The sequence below is a fragment of the Stegostoma tigrinum genome, chromosome 7 (genome assembly GCF_030684315.1).
Source record: "Stegostoma tigrinum isolate sSteTig4 chromosome 7, sSteTig4.hap1, whole genome shotgun sequence".
NCBI classification, from domain to species: domain Eukaryota; kingdom Metazoa; phylum Chordata; class Chondrichthyes; order Orectolobiformes; family Stegostomatidae; genus Stegostoma; species Stegostoma tigrinum.
Window position 1 is genome coordinate 82,536,850 of NC_081360.1, and position 18,653 is coordinate 82,555,502.

At 42.4% G+C, this 18,653-nt stretch overlaps 1 long non-coding RNA gene across 1 annotated transcript in view; it reads right to left on the reverse strand.

Moving 5' to 3' along the window:
- Window positions 1–1,711: 1,711 nt before the first annotated feature.
- The window catches only part of LOC132209851 (uncharacterized), a 162,380-nt gene continuing 145,438 nt past the window's right edge, over window positions 1,712–18,653 (reverse strand). Inside the window, exons 3-4 of the long non-coding RNA XR_009445994.1 lie at window positions 7,321–7,421; window positions 1,712–1,910 (exon numbers count right to left, since the gene is read on the reverse strand). This is a non-coding gene — a long non-coding RNA (uncharacterized LOC132209851). The remainder of the gene's footprint in view (window positions 1,911–7,320; window positions 7,422–18,653) is intronic.

Consider the following 18,653-nt stretch of genomic DNA (forward strand, 5'->3'; position numbering starts at 1 on the left):
GGGAGAGAGAAACTGAGTCAACATTTCAAATTCAGCATGCCCTCTTTAAAACTGAGGTTAATTTTTGTGACCAGTGTGTGGTAAATGCAGCAACCTATCTTCACCTTCTAAGGCCTAATACAAAGCAATGGTATCCAAGAGTGCTTCGTCTGTTTTGTGTGACTTTGGACTGGATTTGGTATCTGCAGAAATAGAGAACACAGGTTCAGAAAGCATCACTGCCACCAATCTGTGCGCCAGTTCCCCAACTCTGTCCCACTACTTCTGGGTCATTACCCAGAGGCAGGAAGGATTGGTTACTCTCACATGAAGGGAGTAGCAAATCCAGCTTGTGAAGGGCCGCTTGAACCTAATTGAAAAGTGGGGGAATGAAGGGTTAGACTGGGAATTTCCAGTCTGCCTCACGGTTCTCAAAGGAATAAGGGTATTTTCAGTTTCATGGACACAGGCTCTTGACAGCAGAGCCGGGAGCCCTCCAAGTTTAGAGGGCGCCAGAGTGGCCAGTCTCGCCCACTGTTCTTGCCTGCTTCAGAGATCAATGTTTTATTTGCAACTGTAGCTATGGGCAACACTGTCGTCAGGTGAAGTGTTGCAGTCTGCAAGAACAAAAGGTCAGCGATACCTCTCTGAATGTGGCAAAAACACACATGTATGTCGCATAGAAATTCATTCCAAGTACAAAACAAGCAAACAGACCATAACAAGGTGTAGAGCTGGATGAACACAGCAGGACAAGCAGCATCAGAGGAGAAGGGAGGCTGATGTTTCGGGCCTCGACCCTTCTTCAGAAATGGGGAAGGGGAAGGGGGTTCTGAAATAAATAGGGAGAAAGGGGGAGGCAGATAGAAGATGGATAGAGGAGAAGATAGGTGGAGAAGAGACAACACGGTCAAAGAGGTGGGGATGGAGGCAGTAAAGGTGAGTGCAGGTGGGGTGGTAGGGAGGAGATAGGTCAGTCCAGGGAGGACGGACAGATCAAGGGGGTGGGATGAGGCTAGTAGATAGGAGATGGGGGTGCAGCTTGAGGTAGGAAGAGGGGATAGGTGGGAAGAAGGACAAGTGAGGGAGGCGGGGACGAACTGGGCTGATTTTGTGTTGCAGTGAGGGGAAGGGGAGATTTTGAAGCTTGTGAAGTCCACATTGATGCCATTGGGCTGCAGGGTTCCCAAGCGGAATAAGAGTTGCTGTTCCTGCAACCTTTGGGTAGCATCATTGTGGCACTTCAGGAGGCCCATGATGGACATGTCATCTAAAGAATGGGAGGGGGAGTGGAAATGGTTCACGACTGGGAGGTGCAGGTGTTTAGAGCAAACTGAGCATAACAATTTCTCACTTTAAATTTTAAACTAGTTATAAGATCCATGAAAACAACGGCAACGGTTTGTAAATTTCTTTGCTATCAGCACTTTTGATGACTGTTAAGTATATAGTACACAAGTATAGTGCAATGTAGTCTGAAAATGAAACGTTTCATTGAAACTCCGGGTTCTCCCGACAAAGAAATTTATAGATTTATTGTGATTGTTGCTGTATTTCCAAGACCTTACATCTAATTTAAAATGTGATGCTATTCCAACATAATGTTATGGGACATCTGCGCTGGTACAGATGGATTACAGTAGCCATTTTTATGTTCAGAGTCAATAGTGAGGGGGTGTAGTACAGTGGTAGAGCAATTAACTGCACAGCAGGTGGTACTTGGCTCAAAGCCAGCTATTTCTTTTATTATTTACAGCATTCAAAAGGGCATTTGATAATTATTTGGACAGAAATAGCGTGCAAGGGTATGGAGTAACAACAAGAGATTTTCACACTGTAATGATGCTTGATTGGAGAGCTGGTGCTTGCATGATGAGCTGAATGGCCTCCTTCTGCACTGTTGAGATACTCCAGGTGGATCTTCCCAGCTCCTGAACAATGTGGGCCACAAAGAGAAAATTGGAAGAATTGCATGAGATGGCCAGCGCAGTGTTTCTGATATCGAAAGTGAAAGTTTCCAACTAAGTGTTGGGCAATAAGATATGAATCTCGCTAGTGAATGATGAGAGACCTTTTGGCATGCATTAAATCCTCATTCTGATGTCATTTCATCTCATAGTCAGTTTCACATTCAACCACCCTAAAGGTCCCTATTGAAAAAGTGGGTGCCAATTTCCCTCTGTCCGGCAATTAACAGACCCCTCACAGGGCAACTGCAAACTGATAATGCTTGACTGTATATGCCATGGGCTCTAGAGTCAGTCCTAACAATAGCCAATGTGTCAACCAATCGTGACTGGGTAAAAGAGAGGAGCTGTGTCCCACATGGTGCATTGTCAAGCTTCAGAAGTTAGCTAGAGAAAACCTGTTAGGCCTCACAGAGAGAAACCTTCCTTGCAACTTGCCAAAATTGATACTTGACCAACTCCAGTTAAAATTCAGTCCTCGGCTCTCAAACATTGAAGAGGTTGGACAGAAGACTCCACACCTACTGTGGCATCACGTTTTGAAGCTGACAAGTCACAAATTTGGTCTTCCAGACTTGGGCATCTACCTATCGGACAATGAGACTGCCCAATCACCCTTAATTTAGTTGGCTACTCCAGGCAAAAGTCAATAACCAACTGTTTCCTGCACAGTGCGAGCTTCCAAACACCATTTGATCCCAGTTGCATAATTCAGGGTCCTCCAGGAAAGATCCATCTAGTCTTGGCTTCAAAACTTGCATTATCGTGTATTTTTTTCAAGGGCTCCTGTTAAAACAGCCACCTTACCAGATCATATAAAAATGCTGAAATTTAACGTGAAACTTCTTTTACCACTAGGTGGCAGCATACTTCCTGTGGTGTGTTAAAGTCTTTCAGAGACAGCAAGAACTGCAGATGCTGGAGTCAGAGTCAATATGGTGTGGAGCTGGAGGAACACAGCAGGTTAGGCAGCAACAGAGTCAATGTTTTGGGACCACAGATTTGAGTCTCCTGCTCCTCTGATTATGTCTGACCTGCTATGGTACTCCACTTCCACACTGTATTGACTTCCCCTGTGGCAGACAAGGAGGAAATCATTTGGAGAATAGGTTCTAGGCACTGGTGAAGTCAGCTTCTGTAATCGAAATGCAAAGCGATCACAACAGACAGTGGTGTTACAGAAATTGGGAACTGGCTCTCCCAGTAAAGGAAACTTAATTGAATAACAAGGCAAAGTTTGGAATGTCGAAGTTTGTCAAGTCAAATAAGCAGCCATTAAAATGCCAATTGCCTGCTTTCCTGAACAAGAAAGAAAAAAATATTTCTTTTTCTCCAGCACCAATGTAAAAGATGTATACCAACAGTTCTGCATAAAATTGTAAACTTAATATGAAGCTGATTTAGTTGTGTTCATATTTTGACCCCAATAACAGCCATGAAAGTAAATCCCCTTGACACTACGTTCTTTCCTGTGTAGGGGATAGGGTATAAAATGCTGATGAGCACATGGAATATGGGGTGATTTGCCAACAGACCTCACTGATGCTGCAGATGCCACATATCACCCGGTTTCTTCAAGGTTCCTGTCACTTTGGCAATGAATACCTGTCTCAGCAAGAAACCGCCAGCGACAATATGTCCACCGTAGCGAAAACAAGAACTATGCAATGTAATATTATTTTAAAAATCATCCATGTTACAGGGGCATCGCTGGCTAGGCTAACATTTATTACCCATCCCTAATTGCCCAGAGGGCATTAGAGAGTCTACCAGATTGCAGTAGGTCTGGAGTCACATGTAGGCCAGACAAGATAAGGACAGTAGCTTTTTTCCTGAGAGAACATGAATGAACAAGATTTTTTTTCCCAGAAATTAATAATGCTTTTATAATCAGATTTTTTTAATTGAATACAAATTCCATTATCTGCTATGGCAGGATTTGAACCCAGGTTCTGCAAAACAATATCTTGGCTTCCAGATTAATAGCCTAGCACCAATTCTATCAATTCTATCGAGAGCGGTGGAGCTTCTAGTGAAAAGGAAGAAGGTAGCTTACATAAGGTGGAGGAAGCTAGGGTCAAGTTCAGCTAGAGAGGATTACATGCAGGCAAGGAAGGAGCTCAAAAATGGTCTGAGGAGAGCCAGGAGGGGGCACGAGAAAGGCTTGGCAGAAGGAATCCGGGAAAACACAAAGGCATTTTACACTTACGTGAGGAATAAGAGAATGGTCAAAGAAAGAGTAGGGCCGATCAGGGATAGCATAGGGAACTTGTGTGTGGAGCCTGAGGAGGTAGGGGAAGCCCTAAATGAGTTTTTTGCTTCTGTCTTTACGAAAGAAACGACCTGTGTAGTGAATGAAACCTTTGAAGAGCAGGTGTGCATGCTGGAATGGATAGAGATAGAGGAAGCTGATGTACTGAAAATTTTGTCAAACATTAAGATTGACAAGTCGCCAGGCCCGGATCAGATTTGTCCTCGGCTGCTTTGGGAAGCGAGAAATGCAATTGCTTCGCCACTTGCGAAGATCTTTGCATCCTCGCTCTCCACTGGAGTCGTACCTGAGGACTGGAGAGAGGCAAATGTAATTCCTCTCTTCAAGAAAGGAAATAGGGAAATCCCCGGCAATTATAGACCGGTAAGTCTCACGTCTGTCGTCTGCAAGGTGTTAGAAAGGATTCTGAGGGATAAGATTTATGACCATCTGGAAGAGCATGGCTTGATCAAATACAGTCAACACGGCTTTGTGAGGGGTAGGTCATGCCTTACAAACCTTATCGAGTTTTTTGAGGATGTGACTAGTAAGGTTGATGAGGGTCAAGCTGTGGATGTGGTGTATATGGACTTCAGTAAGGCATTTGATAAGGTTCCCCATGGAAGGCTCATTCAGAAGGTCAGGAGGAATGGGATACAGGGGAACTTAGCTGCTTGGATACAGAATTGGCTGGCCAACAGAAGACAGCGAGTGGTAGTAGAAGGAAAATATTCTGCCTGGAAGTCAGTGGTGAGTGGGGTTCCACAGGGCTCTGTCCTTGGGCCTCTACTGTTTGTAATTTTTATTAATGACTTGGACGAGGGAATTGAAGGATGGGTCAGCAAGTTTGCAGACGACACAAAGGTCGGAGGTGTCGTTGACAGTGTAGAGGGCTGTTGTAGGCTGCAGCGGGACATTGACAGGATGCAGAGATGGGCTGAGAGGTGGCAGATGGAGTTCAACCTGGATAAATGCGAGGTGATGCATTTTGGAAGGTCGAATTTGAAAGCTGAGTACAGGATTAAGGATAGGATTCTTGGCAGCGTGGAGGAACAGAGGGATCTTGGTGTGCAGATACATAGATCCCTTAAAATGGCCACCCAAGTGGACAGGGTTGTTAAGAAAGCATATGGTGTTTTGGCTTTCATTAACAGGGGGATTGAGTTTAAGAGTCGTGAGATCTTGTTGCAGCTCTATAAAACTTTGGTTAGACCGCACTTGGAATACTGCGTCCAGTTCTGGGCGCCCTATTATAGGAAAGATGTGGATGCTTTGGAGAGGGTTCAGAGGAGGTTTACCAGGATGCTGCCTGGACTGGAGGGCTTATCTTATGAAGAGAGGTTGACTGAGCTCGGTCTCTTTTCATTGGAGAAAAGGAGGAGGAGAGGGGACCTAATTGAGGTATACAAGATAATGAGAGGCATAGATAGAGTCGATAGCCAGAGACTATTTCCCAGGGCAGAAATGGCTAGCACGAGGGGTCATAGTTTTAAGCTGGTTGGTGGAAAGTATAGAGGGGATGTCAGAGGCAGGTTCTTTACGCAGAGAGTTGTGAGAGCATGGAATGCGTTGCCAGCAGCAGTTGTGGAAGCAAGGTCATTGGGGTCATTTAAGAGACTGCTGGACATGCATATGGTCACAGAAATTTGAGGGTGCATCCATGAGGATCAATGGTCAGCACAACATTGTGGGCTGAAGGGCCTGTTCTGTGCTGTACTGTTCTATGTTCTATGTTCTAATACACTTGGTCATCATCACCTCTGATCCATAATGTTAAATTAAAAAGTCAGTCCTAAAATTGTGCATTGTAAAGCTTACAAAATTTATGAACTATGATAATTGTGAGGCAGGAGGAGGAGTTGGGGGAAGGGTGATGGTAAAAGGGGAGGTTTAAAGGCTGGGAAATGTCTGACATGGTGAGGAGAGGTTGGAGATAGCTATTTAAATTGGGAAGGTGAGTCAGAAATTGAACATTGGAGGTTCAATACCAAGGACAGATGTTGCAGGCGATGTTGGCCAATCAAGATATTTGGATCACAAGTTATTTCCCAGGCTAGCTTGGCAGACAGGGCAAGAAAAGGACTCTTCCCTTCTCCAGGTTTATGAGTAATGCCAGAGAGATACCAGTCACACCCAGCCATTTTCACCTGCCTTTAGTCATTGGGTTTGCTGATGCCTGGAAAATCCATTTTAATGTGAAAAAAGGGGATGGAATTTGAAGCCAGTATCATCAATGAAATACATTAAGGACAGGCATGCTGCTGGACTGTCGGTTAGCTCTCCAACTTACATATCTCTGGTGAAATGGAAAATCAACAAGTTCCAATTGTTCAGATTTGAACTGCACTGCCTGGGGCAGTGGTGGAGACAGATTCCACAGGGGGTTTCAAAAGAGAGCCAGATATATATTTGAAAGTGATGAGTTTAGAGGGCTACTGGAGAATAGGATTAGCTCTTCCGGGAGCCAGTGGTGGGGTGATGGGTTGAATGTCCTCCTTCTGTCTGTAAATTCTATGATTCTATGGTTTAGTTCACTCTGCCATCTTTAATTCTCCTCTTACTTCACCACCTCACTACTTACTTATCTCTGAGCCTGTCCTCAGCGGTCTAACATCACCCACCTCCCTCCAACTGTTCACCATATCCATCAATTTTCTCTGAAATGACCATGTGAAATTAGAATTAATGGTTACACAATAAGCAGTGGAATGATCTTGTGGGTCATTGAAAAGGTTTGATAGTTTGATAAGTGTTTCATAGTTTGAGGGGCATAAATGATAAAATATTAAGTGGGGAGAAGTTAGAATGGCTAATGGCAATGATTCAAAAGTTGAGATCAGGGAACTGGACAGCAGAGGTCTCAATTAATCATTGCCAGTACTAAGAGTGAAAATTTTGCAAAGTGTAGTAATTTGAACCAATATCTTAGTTACCCCTGGTAGCCATTTAGCTAGTAACCCAGTTTCAGCAAGTGTGTCTGCACTGTGCGAGTTAAGAAGGGGGAAGCAACTGTACGCATCAACCATTTATGATATCCTTCGTGCATATTTTGTTCATCAATAAATACAGTCTAGAACAGACATTAACAGGACAATGAAAACATTTAATTTAAAACGTTCTCACCCTGAAGATGGCACTTCCAAAATTTACTGCTGGAGCCAATGTCTGTTATTCTCGTCCACCAACATCATCCTTCAAATTCGGATATTAAAAGTATCAGAGCTCTGCCAATGCAAAATTTAAATATTATATAATAATAAGTTATTTTAAGACTTGTTTATGAGAAATTTGGCTGGATGAAAGCTATGATGAATTCTAACTGTAAATTACCAGCACGTTCCCCACCTACGTTGTTCCTGTCCACGTTTAAATACGGTCTAATTAGTGAGCTGGTTTTAACAAATTTCAGAATACTGCTGGCACAACTTTCCCTTTGAAAACACTATGGCCTTGAACAAAGATATATGAAGATATCAGGCACGTGACAAGATGTGGCAATGTTTTGAGAGCCTTGTTTTCTTTAAGTACTGACTGACGATACCTATGCAATTCTGCTTTGTATTTCACCTATATTATAGCTTTGAATACAATACCTTCAGTGGAACAAAAACATTTAAGTTCCCGTATATTTAAGTAATCAGATCAGAATGTCAAAGTAATGGACTTTATCAGGGGCTCATCAGATAGATTTGATCTCATTTACTGAACATTATGGGCAAAGAATTGAGATCATTGATGTCTCTTTTTGTGGATTGTCTTAATGTTCCCAAACAATATGCAAACTTTTGGCCAAGCTGTGCCTGATGCCAACTGAGTGAGAGTTTTAACGAATGCTCATAGGGATCGCCTGCCAGAGGCTTTAAAGGGAATTAGATCATTGCATCAATCAGTCTGTCACCAGCCATTTTTTGAACCTACTGCTGCGACTAATAACATGCATTAAGTAACTGGGAGGGGGATCTTAAGTTCCTCCCACCCTGTGCTCTTTGAAAGATTCATCTGCAACTGTAATTCTCTAAGTGTTTCAGGATTTCAATGATTTTGGAGAGTGGTAGAAATCTTTTTCAAATTAATTTACAGGATGACAGCATTGCTAACTAAGCCAGCATTTATAGCCTATCCCTAGTTGCCTCATGGACAGTTAAAATTCAACCACATTTCTGTGGGTCTGAAGTCAAATGTAGGCTGGACCAGGTAAGGATGGCAGTTTCCTTTCCTAAAGCACATTAGAACTGGATGGGTTTTCTGAGACAATTGGTAATGGAGTTATGGTCATCATTAGACTCTTAATTCCAGATATTTATTGAATTCAAATTCCACCATCTGCCATAGCAGACTCAAACCCAGGTATCCAGAACATTTTGTGGGTTTCTGGATTAACAGTCCAGTGATAATACCACCAGGCTGTCCCCTCCCCCATCTGTAGAATTTGATGTAACTGGTACGGCAAGATATTATACAAACAATAAGATTGCTGCACAAATGTACTCCCAGATTTGGGTGTGTCTGGGTAGGCATTTCTTTAGGAGTAAAGCATGACATAGAGAATGTCTAGAGTCCATTCAGTGTAAGAAAGTCAGCCAGATGATGGAAGAAGCACAGAGGGACGAGGATGTGTCCATATTAGCCTCTGCTTTCCAAAGACAAAACCTACCACCTGCCCCACATAAATAACAATCAGCAACGTAACATGGCTTTGATAAGATCACTCCACTGAAATTTGTCACTTCCTGTGCCATAAGTACATACTCAGAACAGGATATGGTCAACTGTGCCCAAAGGAAATGAAGGTGGCCGTGGCAAACTTTCACTTGACTGGCTCCTTCGAGGCTCGGCCAGTATACATTGACAGCATCTCAAATAAGGGGGTTGCTGAGGGTCTCCACTCAAGAACTTAACTACGTTGCATTTACTCTCACCAGCAAGATGGATTGAGCATAGTGGGGAACAGCAGACTTCGCCTTCATATAAAATATCCCTGATTGCACCCATGTAACTTTATCAGCTCAAATTGTTGCAATCCAGAACTAAAAGTGATTCCACTATCCCACTCCTGCAATGTTCAGCAGGAGTGTGACTATCTAGAGTGAATCATGAAATTCCATGCCCAATGTCTGACAACAATCATGATGACGCCTTTGTTCTGTGGAATTGGAGTCAGGGATAAGAAAGAACAGGTAAAGACAGCCAGTTGTTTGTATTTTATTAATACATGGGATGAGGGAGTTGTTGGCTAGGCATAATTATTGCTCGTCCCTAATAGCCCAGAGGACAGTTAAGAGTCAATCGCATTGCTGTGGGTCTAGAGTCACATTTAGGCCAGACCAGATAAGGATAGCAGTTTCCTTCCCTAAAGGACATGAGTGAACTAGTCCATCTTTTTTTTTGAAGATTTAATTAATTAAAATGTGTACGTGCAGATAATGAAAGGTACACTGTCATTGGAAAAATGATCGTGTAGATCTTTGGCATGCCGAAGGAATGCTTCTATTTCCTGGACTTTTCTTGAGGATCCTTGCAGCACACAGAAAGCTGAGAGTCAAGGATCACTGTGGCTTCCTGCACTTAGAGAAGTTTAACAATGGCAGGAGATCTCAGACCCGTGTAATGCTCCTCTTGCTCAATGTGGGAGCTCAGGGACACGGCTGATGTCCCTGACTGCTTCACGTGCAGGAAATGTGTTCAGCTGCAGCTCTTGTTAGGCCGCATGATGGCTCTGGAGCTGCGAATGGACTCATTTTGGAGCATACACGATGCTGAGGATGTCGTATGCCGTGGATAGCACATTTAGCAAGTTGGTCACACCACAGATTAGGATTGCTGAGGAAGAAAGGGAACGGGTGACCAAAAGACAGAGAAAGAGCAGGAAGGCAGTGCAGGTGTCCCCTGCGGTCATCTCCCTCCAAAACAGGTATACCGTTTTGGATACTGTTGGGGGAGATGGCTCACCAGGGGAAGGCAGCAGTAGCCAGGTTCATGGCACTGTGGCTGGATCTGCTATAAAGAAGGGCGGAAAAAAGAGTGGAAGGGCAATAGTCATTGGGGATTCAATTGTAAGGGGAGTAGGTAGGCGGTTCCGCGGTAGAAAATGAGACTCCCGAATGGTATGTTGCCTCCCAGGTGCATGGGTCAGGGATGTTTCAGATCGGCTGCAGGATATTCTGAAGGAGGAGGGCGAACAGCCAGTTGCCGTGGTGCATATAGGCACCAATGATTTAGGCAGAAAATGGAATGAGGTCCTACAAGGAGACTTTAGGGAGTTAGGAGCCAAATTAAAAAGTAGAGCCTCAAAGGTAGTAACCTCAGGATTGTTTTCAGTGACACGTGCTAGTCAGAGCAGAAATGAAAGAATAGCCAGGATGAATGCATGGCTTGAGAGATGGTGCAGGAGGGAGGTGTTCAGATTTTTGGGACATTGGGACCGGTTCTGGGAAAGGTAGGTAAGGCAGATGAGCTTAGGGCTTGGATTGGTACCTGGGAGTATGATGTTATTGCTATTACTGAGGCTTGGTTGAGGGAAGACCATGATCAGTAACTAGTTGTCCCAGGATATCGCTGCTTCAGGCGGGATAGAGAGGGAGGTAAAAGGGGTGGAGGAGTTGCAATACTGGTCAAAGACGATATCACAGCTGTACTGAAGTAGGACAGTATGGAGGACTCAAGCAGTGAGGCTATATTGGTAGAACTCAGAAATAGGAAGGGTGCAGTAACAATGTTAGGGCTGTACTACAGACCTCCAAACAGCGAGCATGAGATAGAAGTACAAATATGTTAACAGATTATGGAAAGGTGTAGGAGCAACAGGGTGGTGGTGATGGGAAATTTTAATTTTCCCAACATTGACTGGGATTCACTCAGTGTTAGGGGTCAAGATGGAGAAGAATTCGTAAGGAGTGTCTGGGAGGGCTTTCTAGAGGAGTATGTATGTAGTCCAACTTGGGAAGAGGCCATACTGGACCTGATGTTGGGGAATGAGCCCGGCCAGTTGGTTAAAATTACAGTAAGGGGCTGCTTTGGAAATAGTGATCACAATTCCATAAGTTTCACAATACTCATGGACAAACATGGGAGTGGTCCTAAAGGAAGAGTTCTAAACTGGGGGAAGGCCAACTATACCAAAATTTGGCACAATCTGGGAAATGTAAATTGGGAGAAACTGTTTGAAGGTAATTCCACATTTACTATGCGAGGCTTTTAAAGAGAGGTTGATTAGCATGCAGGAGAAACATGTTCCTGCGAAAATGAGGGATAGAAATGGCAAGATTAGGGAATCATGGATGACAGGTGAAATTGTGAGACTATCTAAGAGGAAAAAGGAAGCATACATAAGGTCTAGGCGACTGAAGACAGACGAAGCTTTGGAAGAATATCGGGAATGTTGGGCGAATCTGAAACGAGGAATTAAGAGGGCTAAGAAATAACATGAGATATTGCTGGCAAACATGGTTAAGGAAAATCCCAAAGCCTTCTATTCATATATAAAGAGCAACAGGTTAAACAGGGTAACTAGAGAAAGATAATAAAATGTGAGGCTGGATGAACACAGCAGGCCAAGCAGCATCTCAGGAGCACAAAAGCTGGGATTGGCCCACTTAAGGGCAAAGAAGGAAAGTTATGCGTTGAGTCAGAGAAAATGGGTGACATCCTTAACGAGTGCTTTGTTTCGGTATTCACCAAGGAGAGGGGCATGACAGATGTTGAGGTTAGGGATAGATGTTTGCTTACTCTTGGCCAAGTCAGCATAAGGAGGGAGGAAGTGTTGGCTATCCTAAAAAGCATTAAGGTGGACAAGTCCTCAGGTCCGGATGGAATCTACCCCAGCAGAAAGCTTTTTCTCAGAGTGGGGGACTCAAATACTTGGGGTCATGAGTTCAAAGTGAGAGGATGAAAGTTCAAGGCAGATATGGGTGGAAAGATCTTTACACAGAGGGTGGTGGGTGCCTGGAATGCGTTGCCAGCAGAAGTGATAGACACAGACACGATAGTGTTCTTTTAAGATGTATCTGGACAGGTACATGGATGGGCGGGGAGCAAAGGGATACAGACCTTTAGAAAGGTTTAGACAGAGGATCTCAATCGGCACTGGCTTGGGTGGCCGAAGGGCCTGTTCTCTGTTTTTTGTTCCTTGTTCTACATTATGAGTGGCACCCTTTTCCACAAGAGTCATTCAAGTGTAGCCAAAATCCCAATTCCTTATTTATCTGCCATCCCAAAATTTCCCATCCTTTTTGTATGACCTTCAAGTCATGCAAAGTCCTAATATAAAATCGAAAACAATCACAAAATATATACTCCAAACTAAATTTATAGATCAAACCAGGCAGTATCAGATGCCAAAGTCAATAATTATCCCTGTGTGCTCCCTCAGTGATTGTCCTAATGTTCCGGTGTTGTGTTCCAACAATGGCTGCAACATGACAGGAGAAAGATTATCTAACTGTCTGTTAGAGGGCAGGTTGTTGCATTGTCATGGGTACCCAGACTCTTTTTGCACTGTAATCCATAGCAATGATGACAAAAGTCTGAGCTTTTATTTGCAGCACTGAGACATTGAGTTCTGCTACTTTTTGTTTTGTATTCACAGGCTGTGGCCATTGCTGCTGAAGACAAAGTTTAATGCCCAGCCTTAATTACTCTGGATACAGTGAAGGTGAACCGTGTTCTTCAACCATGGAAGTCCATAACGAGTTGGCACACCCACAGCACCACAAGGAAAGGAGTTCATGGAATTTGATAATGAAGGAACAGCAATATAGTTCCACATCAGAATGGTACATGTTTTACAAGGGAACTTTTAGGTATTAGTGCTTTCTTTTTATTGTTGTCCTTGTCATTGTTTGTGGTAAATGTCAAAGGCTTAGAAGGTGCTATCAAAGGAGCTATGGCAAGCTGCTGCAGTGCATCTTGAAGATGGTATGCATGGCTGTGATTCTGCTTCAGTGGTGGAATTGAATTGAAGTATGTTTCATTGTTACATGTACTCACATGAGCACAGTGAAAAGTTTACAAGACACCACTTATGGTGCCATCTTAGGTAAAAAGACACCTAGGTTCAGAATCTTGGAGGGAACAGAGAAGGTGGTGCATGGGTGCCAATCAAGCAGATTGCTTTATCCTGAATGGTGTCAAACTTCTTGTGAGTCACAACGAAAGATGAGACGCTAACCATTAGATGCTGCATGGCTACATTCACATCTATCCAATTTGTTACCACTTCTACACTGGATAGAATGGGCTCCAAATTCTGAGAAATCCCTGCACCAATTTGTTTCTGGAACCCTCCGTGCTCCTTGACATTGATTGGAAGCATTCTGACAAGGCTGCCAAAGCCACAAACTTTGTGATCATTTTTCTTTTAATGGTTTCCCAGCAACATATCTGTCCGAGTCTTCTGCAGTAGAACCCAGGCACCACATGCTGAGTTTAAATAGTATCAGAGATAATGGGAACTTTTGCTCATGTGCTCCTGAGATGCTGCTTGGCCTGCTGTGTTCATCCAGCCTCACATTTTATTACCACATGCTGAGTGTTTCTTTTCTCAGCTTTGCCATTGGCCTCTTGTGCCCAATATCTCCCCACATGGGGATCTGACCTCTATTCTGTCTGTTAAAACTGAGGCAGTTGAAAGCACAGCCACCAATAGTCAAGTCATTCAAATCAGAAATACTCAAGAGGATGTGAAATGCCTTAGTTATGATCGTACAACTGAAATCTGCATGCAATACGTTCCTTACTCAGCTTGCATCGTGTTACTTTGAACTCATACTGACATATACATGCAAAATAGATTAGTGCATTCGCAGCTGGGATGGAAGATTAATAATGTAATGTTGTTGGAGGTCCCTCAAGATATGAGTTTTAAATCAACTTTGAATGTTTGCAGTTCTGCTTAGGAAGTTTTCAGTTCAAACACTCTTGTTACATTAGCACAGCAGCCGACGATGTCAGTTTAATTCATTGGTATCCATTATTACCTTTTCTAACATATGAAGAATCATTGGGTTAGACTTCAAGCATAGTCAGGAGCTTCTATTTATGACTCCAATTTGTGGAAATTGTCACTTTTGAATTCAGCAGTACCTGCACCAAAGCTGTTCTTGGTGAAGCTACTATTAAGCGCCTGACGGCATTTTAGCATGGTGAAGGTATGATGTATATTATTTGCTGTTTACGTACCACCAATTATTACCACAATATTACCAAATTATAATACTTTAACATGTATGGCTTAGATTTTTTGATTAGTTCTTTTAAAATCTTCAAAGTATATTTGCTCACTTGAACACAGCCTCATAAGGCAATGCACCTACTCCTCTGTAAGACTGACAGTTCTGGTAGAAAGGTCTTATGTTGGTCCTCATTTGGGTTTGCAAAGAACAAACTATCCAACCAGATACAAGTCAGTCATCTCCACTTCTTCAGCTTTTCAAATTCAGCATCACAAAAAGACTTCCAAACCTACCAAAGATGTGAACAAGGTAAAAATACAGTAATCTGAACCTCTGAGGAGATTTTGGTATCATATGTTTTCCAGCAGTGAACATAATATCAGGGTGTAAGTTTCAGTGCACGTGTTTCTTTCAAAGTACAAAATGCATTGATCTATTAAAAATAAACGGCTTTGGAAGTAGATTAAAATACATTGGTACATGATGAAGCCAGTTCAGTCATCCCTTCAAAAACTTCATGACCGCATGAAATAATATGGGTAAAAGTAATGGATGTATATTGATTTAAATTGTAAGAGCAATTCACAAGAGTGGTTGAAGAAGTGAAATGTCTTGTTACATGTGAATATATAACACTCAACATTATCTCAAATTTATGTGATTCAAAGCAAGGCAGTCATTTAAATTCAAATAGCCAAATAATCTAAATCAAGTCACCCAAAAGCTGAATTGAAAGCTTGTTTGTAAGTATATACATAGGTGCACAATGAATGAAAATTTTAAATGTATGTAATCTCATTAATGATCCCTGAAAGCTACACTAATTGTTCCGCCGCTAATTGAAAATTCTGTAGGAGAGATTTTGCATTGTCTGGCAAAAGGCCTAAATTCTCTTTTAACTCAAGTACATTAATAATTCATGCAACATTTCCTGCTCTCACCAAGGAAATATTCATTCTGAAGGACCTTCTCAGAACTAAATCTTTTTGACAAAGCAAGTACTGTAACTATGGAGTCTAAGGGGCTCGTGGTGTTTCTAGCATTAAGCTACCAAAACACTTGTCAATTTGTGAGCCTCACCTAGATACTGGTTTCATCAGCTATCGTATATAATCGATGGCCTTTCTCCCAGATCACGGAAGGTTTGTATATTTGTCATATAAGGTTACTTCTGGCAGGTACATGGCAATTTTTTCAGGATGTGGCTGCAGTTTCGTTTTTACGTCAGCTGCCTTTGTTTTGTCTCAATGCCAAGTAGAAAAATAACAGGCATGGAAGAACCAAAGTTATCATTCCTCTTGGATTTTAAGAGTGTTTCATGATTGAACTTTTTCGGAAGGTCATGTATATTAACACTAATGTTCAGCTGAAGAGCCACTCAACACACCTGGGAGAATGAACTGAAACTCTCTCAGTCAACAGCACAGCTTTTAATCAATGTGAGTCATGCACCAGGTACCAGACTAGTTGCATGAAATGTAATATTTTATGTGGAAATGAAAATAACTCTACCAAAGAATCTTTGCAAAATATCATTGACAGTATTGAGTCTCAGCATTTCTTTTCTTGGCAAAACTTCTCAACACAGAAGGTACAGCCACTAAGAGGGACAATTTAAGAATGGCAATCATGGTGACTCCTGTCAGCCTCACTTTAAGTCGATGTATCAAGCAAAGAGAAACAAATGTGAATGATGGGTCTAGGCCCAAAACATCAGCTTTTGTGCTCCTAAGATGCTGCTTGGCCTGCTGTGTTCATCCAACTCTAGACTTTGTTATCTCAGATACTTCAGCATCTGCAGTTCCCATTATCTCTGAATGATCTGACTACTGTATTTGATTAGCAGAAGACAATTTGGTCTAAAAACCTGTATTTCCCTCATAAAATACACTTTTTGCATAGCCTTTGTGTGACCTGGTAGATAAAATAAGACCCTTTGCTAAAATATGAGCATCACAACTTATCTCCTCAGCACTTTAATGAAGTACTGCTGAGATTTCCTTTCCCCGCCTATCTAGTAGTTGGTCTGAATTTTATCTCCTCCCACCTCAAAGGTAATAATCAATCAGGTGGGCCTTTAACCAACAATACTTACATGGCCAACATTAGACTAGATTACTTTTTCTTTAAAATTCCTGTTTTTTTAAACTGAATTCAAATTTCACCAGGGGAGTATTTGAACCCATATCCGCAGAAAATTAACCTGAGATTCTGGATAATTTGATCAGTGAAATTATCACTACATCACTGCATATAATGCACCAGTCTACACAAATTCTTCTATTACTCAGAGCTCTGCAACTTTTGCCAATCAAATAATATGCAACTTTCATATTCTTCCTATGAAACTGAACATGTTCATGGTTCCCACATTAAACCCCAGCTGCCAAACCTTTTACCTACTCACAACATATCTTTGGCAAATTCCTATTTTCTCTTTATAACTCACTTTGCTACTTATTTTTGGATCGTTGACAACTTTAGCAACCAGATGTTCAGACCATTCATCTAAATCATTCTCGTAAATTATATATGATTTTAGCCTCAGCACTGTGGCACACCATTTACCACATCTCACCCCATCCAGGCCGGTAAGCATATTCTCTCTCATTCCTGATTTGTGTCTTAAAGATCAGGGACAAGCTTTGGGGACAGGAGGTGAATTCCTAGAATTCTAGAATTCACAGAATTCCTAGCTTCTGCCTTGCTCTAGTAGCCATGGTACTTGTATGGCTGGTCAAATTCAGTTATTGGTAAATTATAGCACCCAGAATTTTGATAGAGGACTCAGTGATAGTTACAAGACTGAAAGTCGAGGGGGAATGCTCAAATTTGTTTTTCTTGGAAATATTCATTGCCTCGTGTTTCTGTGGTGTGATCATTACCTGCTGCATATCATCTCAAACTTGGATGTTATCTAGATCTTGCTGCATATGGATACCGACTGTTTTAATGTCTGAGAAGCTCCAAATTATGCTGAATATTGTGCAATCATCGGCAAACATCCACAATTTTGACCTAATGATGGAGAGAAGCTGAAGCCCCTGAAGATGAGTACGCTTAGGACATTATTCTCATAGAGAGGTAGAGTCACAACATCTCTATAACACGGCAGGAGGCCCTTTGGGCAATTGTATCTGTGCTGGTCATCAAATATCCAACTATTCTAAACCCATCTTCCAGCAGTTGGCCCATTGTCGTCAATGTTATATCATTTCAAGTGTACACCTAAATAATTCTTAAATGACTCTGAATCTATATTTGATGGAGTTTGGAAGGACGAGGGGATCTCATTGACACTCATGGACGGGGCGGCACGGTGGCTCAGTGGTTAGCACTGCAGCCTCACAGCACCAGGGACCTGGGTTCAATTCCAGCTTCGGGTAACTGGTTGTGCGGAGTTTGCATGTTCTCCCCGTGTCTGTGTGGGTTTCCTCCGGGTGCTCCGGTTTCCTCCCACAGTCCAAAGATGTGCATGGTAGGTGGATTGGCCATGCTAAATTGCCCATAGTGTTCAGGGGTGTGTGGGTTATAGGGGAATGGGCCTGGGTGGATGCTTCAAGTGGCGATGTGCTCTTGCTGGGCCGAAGGGCCTGCTTCCTTGCTGTAGGAAATCTAATCTAATCTAATCTAATACTGAGATACCTGGATAGAATAGAGTTGGAGAAGATGTTTCCATCAGTAGGACAGAGAAGAACCCCAAGGATAGAGCCTCAGAGTGAAGGCATGGTCCTCTAAAACTGAGATGAGGAGGAATTTCTTCACTCAGATGGTGGTGAATCTGTGGAAATTATTACCACGTAAGGCTGTAGAGGTGAAGTCATTCAGTATATTTAACACATTGGTGGATAGTAGGGTATCAAATATTTCAGGGAGAAAGCAGGAAAATGAGTGTCAAAAACATATCAACCATGAGTAAAGCAGAATCATGGGCAGAATAGGCCAATTCTGCTCCTAGACATTAAGAATTTGTGGAAATATTGAGTGGCTTGTTCCAGAGGTAATAGGTGAATGTGTCGCAATACATGTTATTATGGAGATATGTCAAGGTATTCTGTTTCCTTCAAAAGATGCTTGTTAAGTTGTTAGCCTCTTCGTGCAAGTAAGCAACATCAGTACTGTGGTTCAAAGGCTTACGTTTGGCATTTCCGCATTCTTTGGAAATGCCCCACTTGGAAAATTTTGCATTGACACAAGAAAGCTGGGCATATTTTCTGTTTACGTCCTTTATTTTTATCTCCACATCCAAAAGTTAATCTTAGCGTCAAAGCATTGAATCCTTTTTTT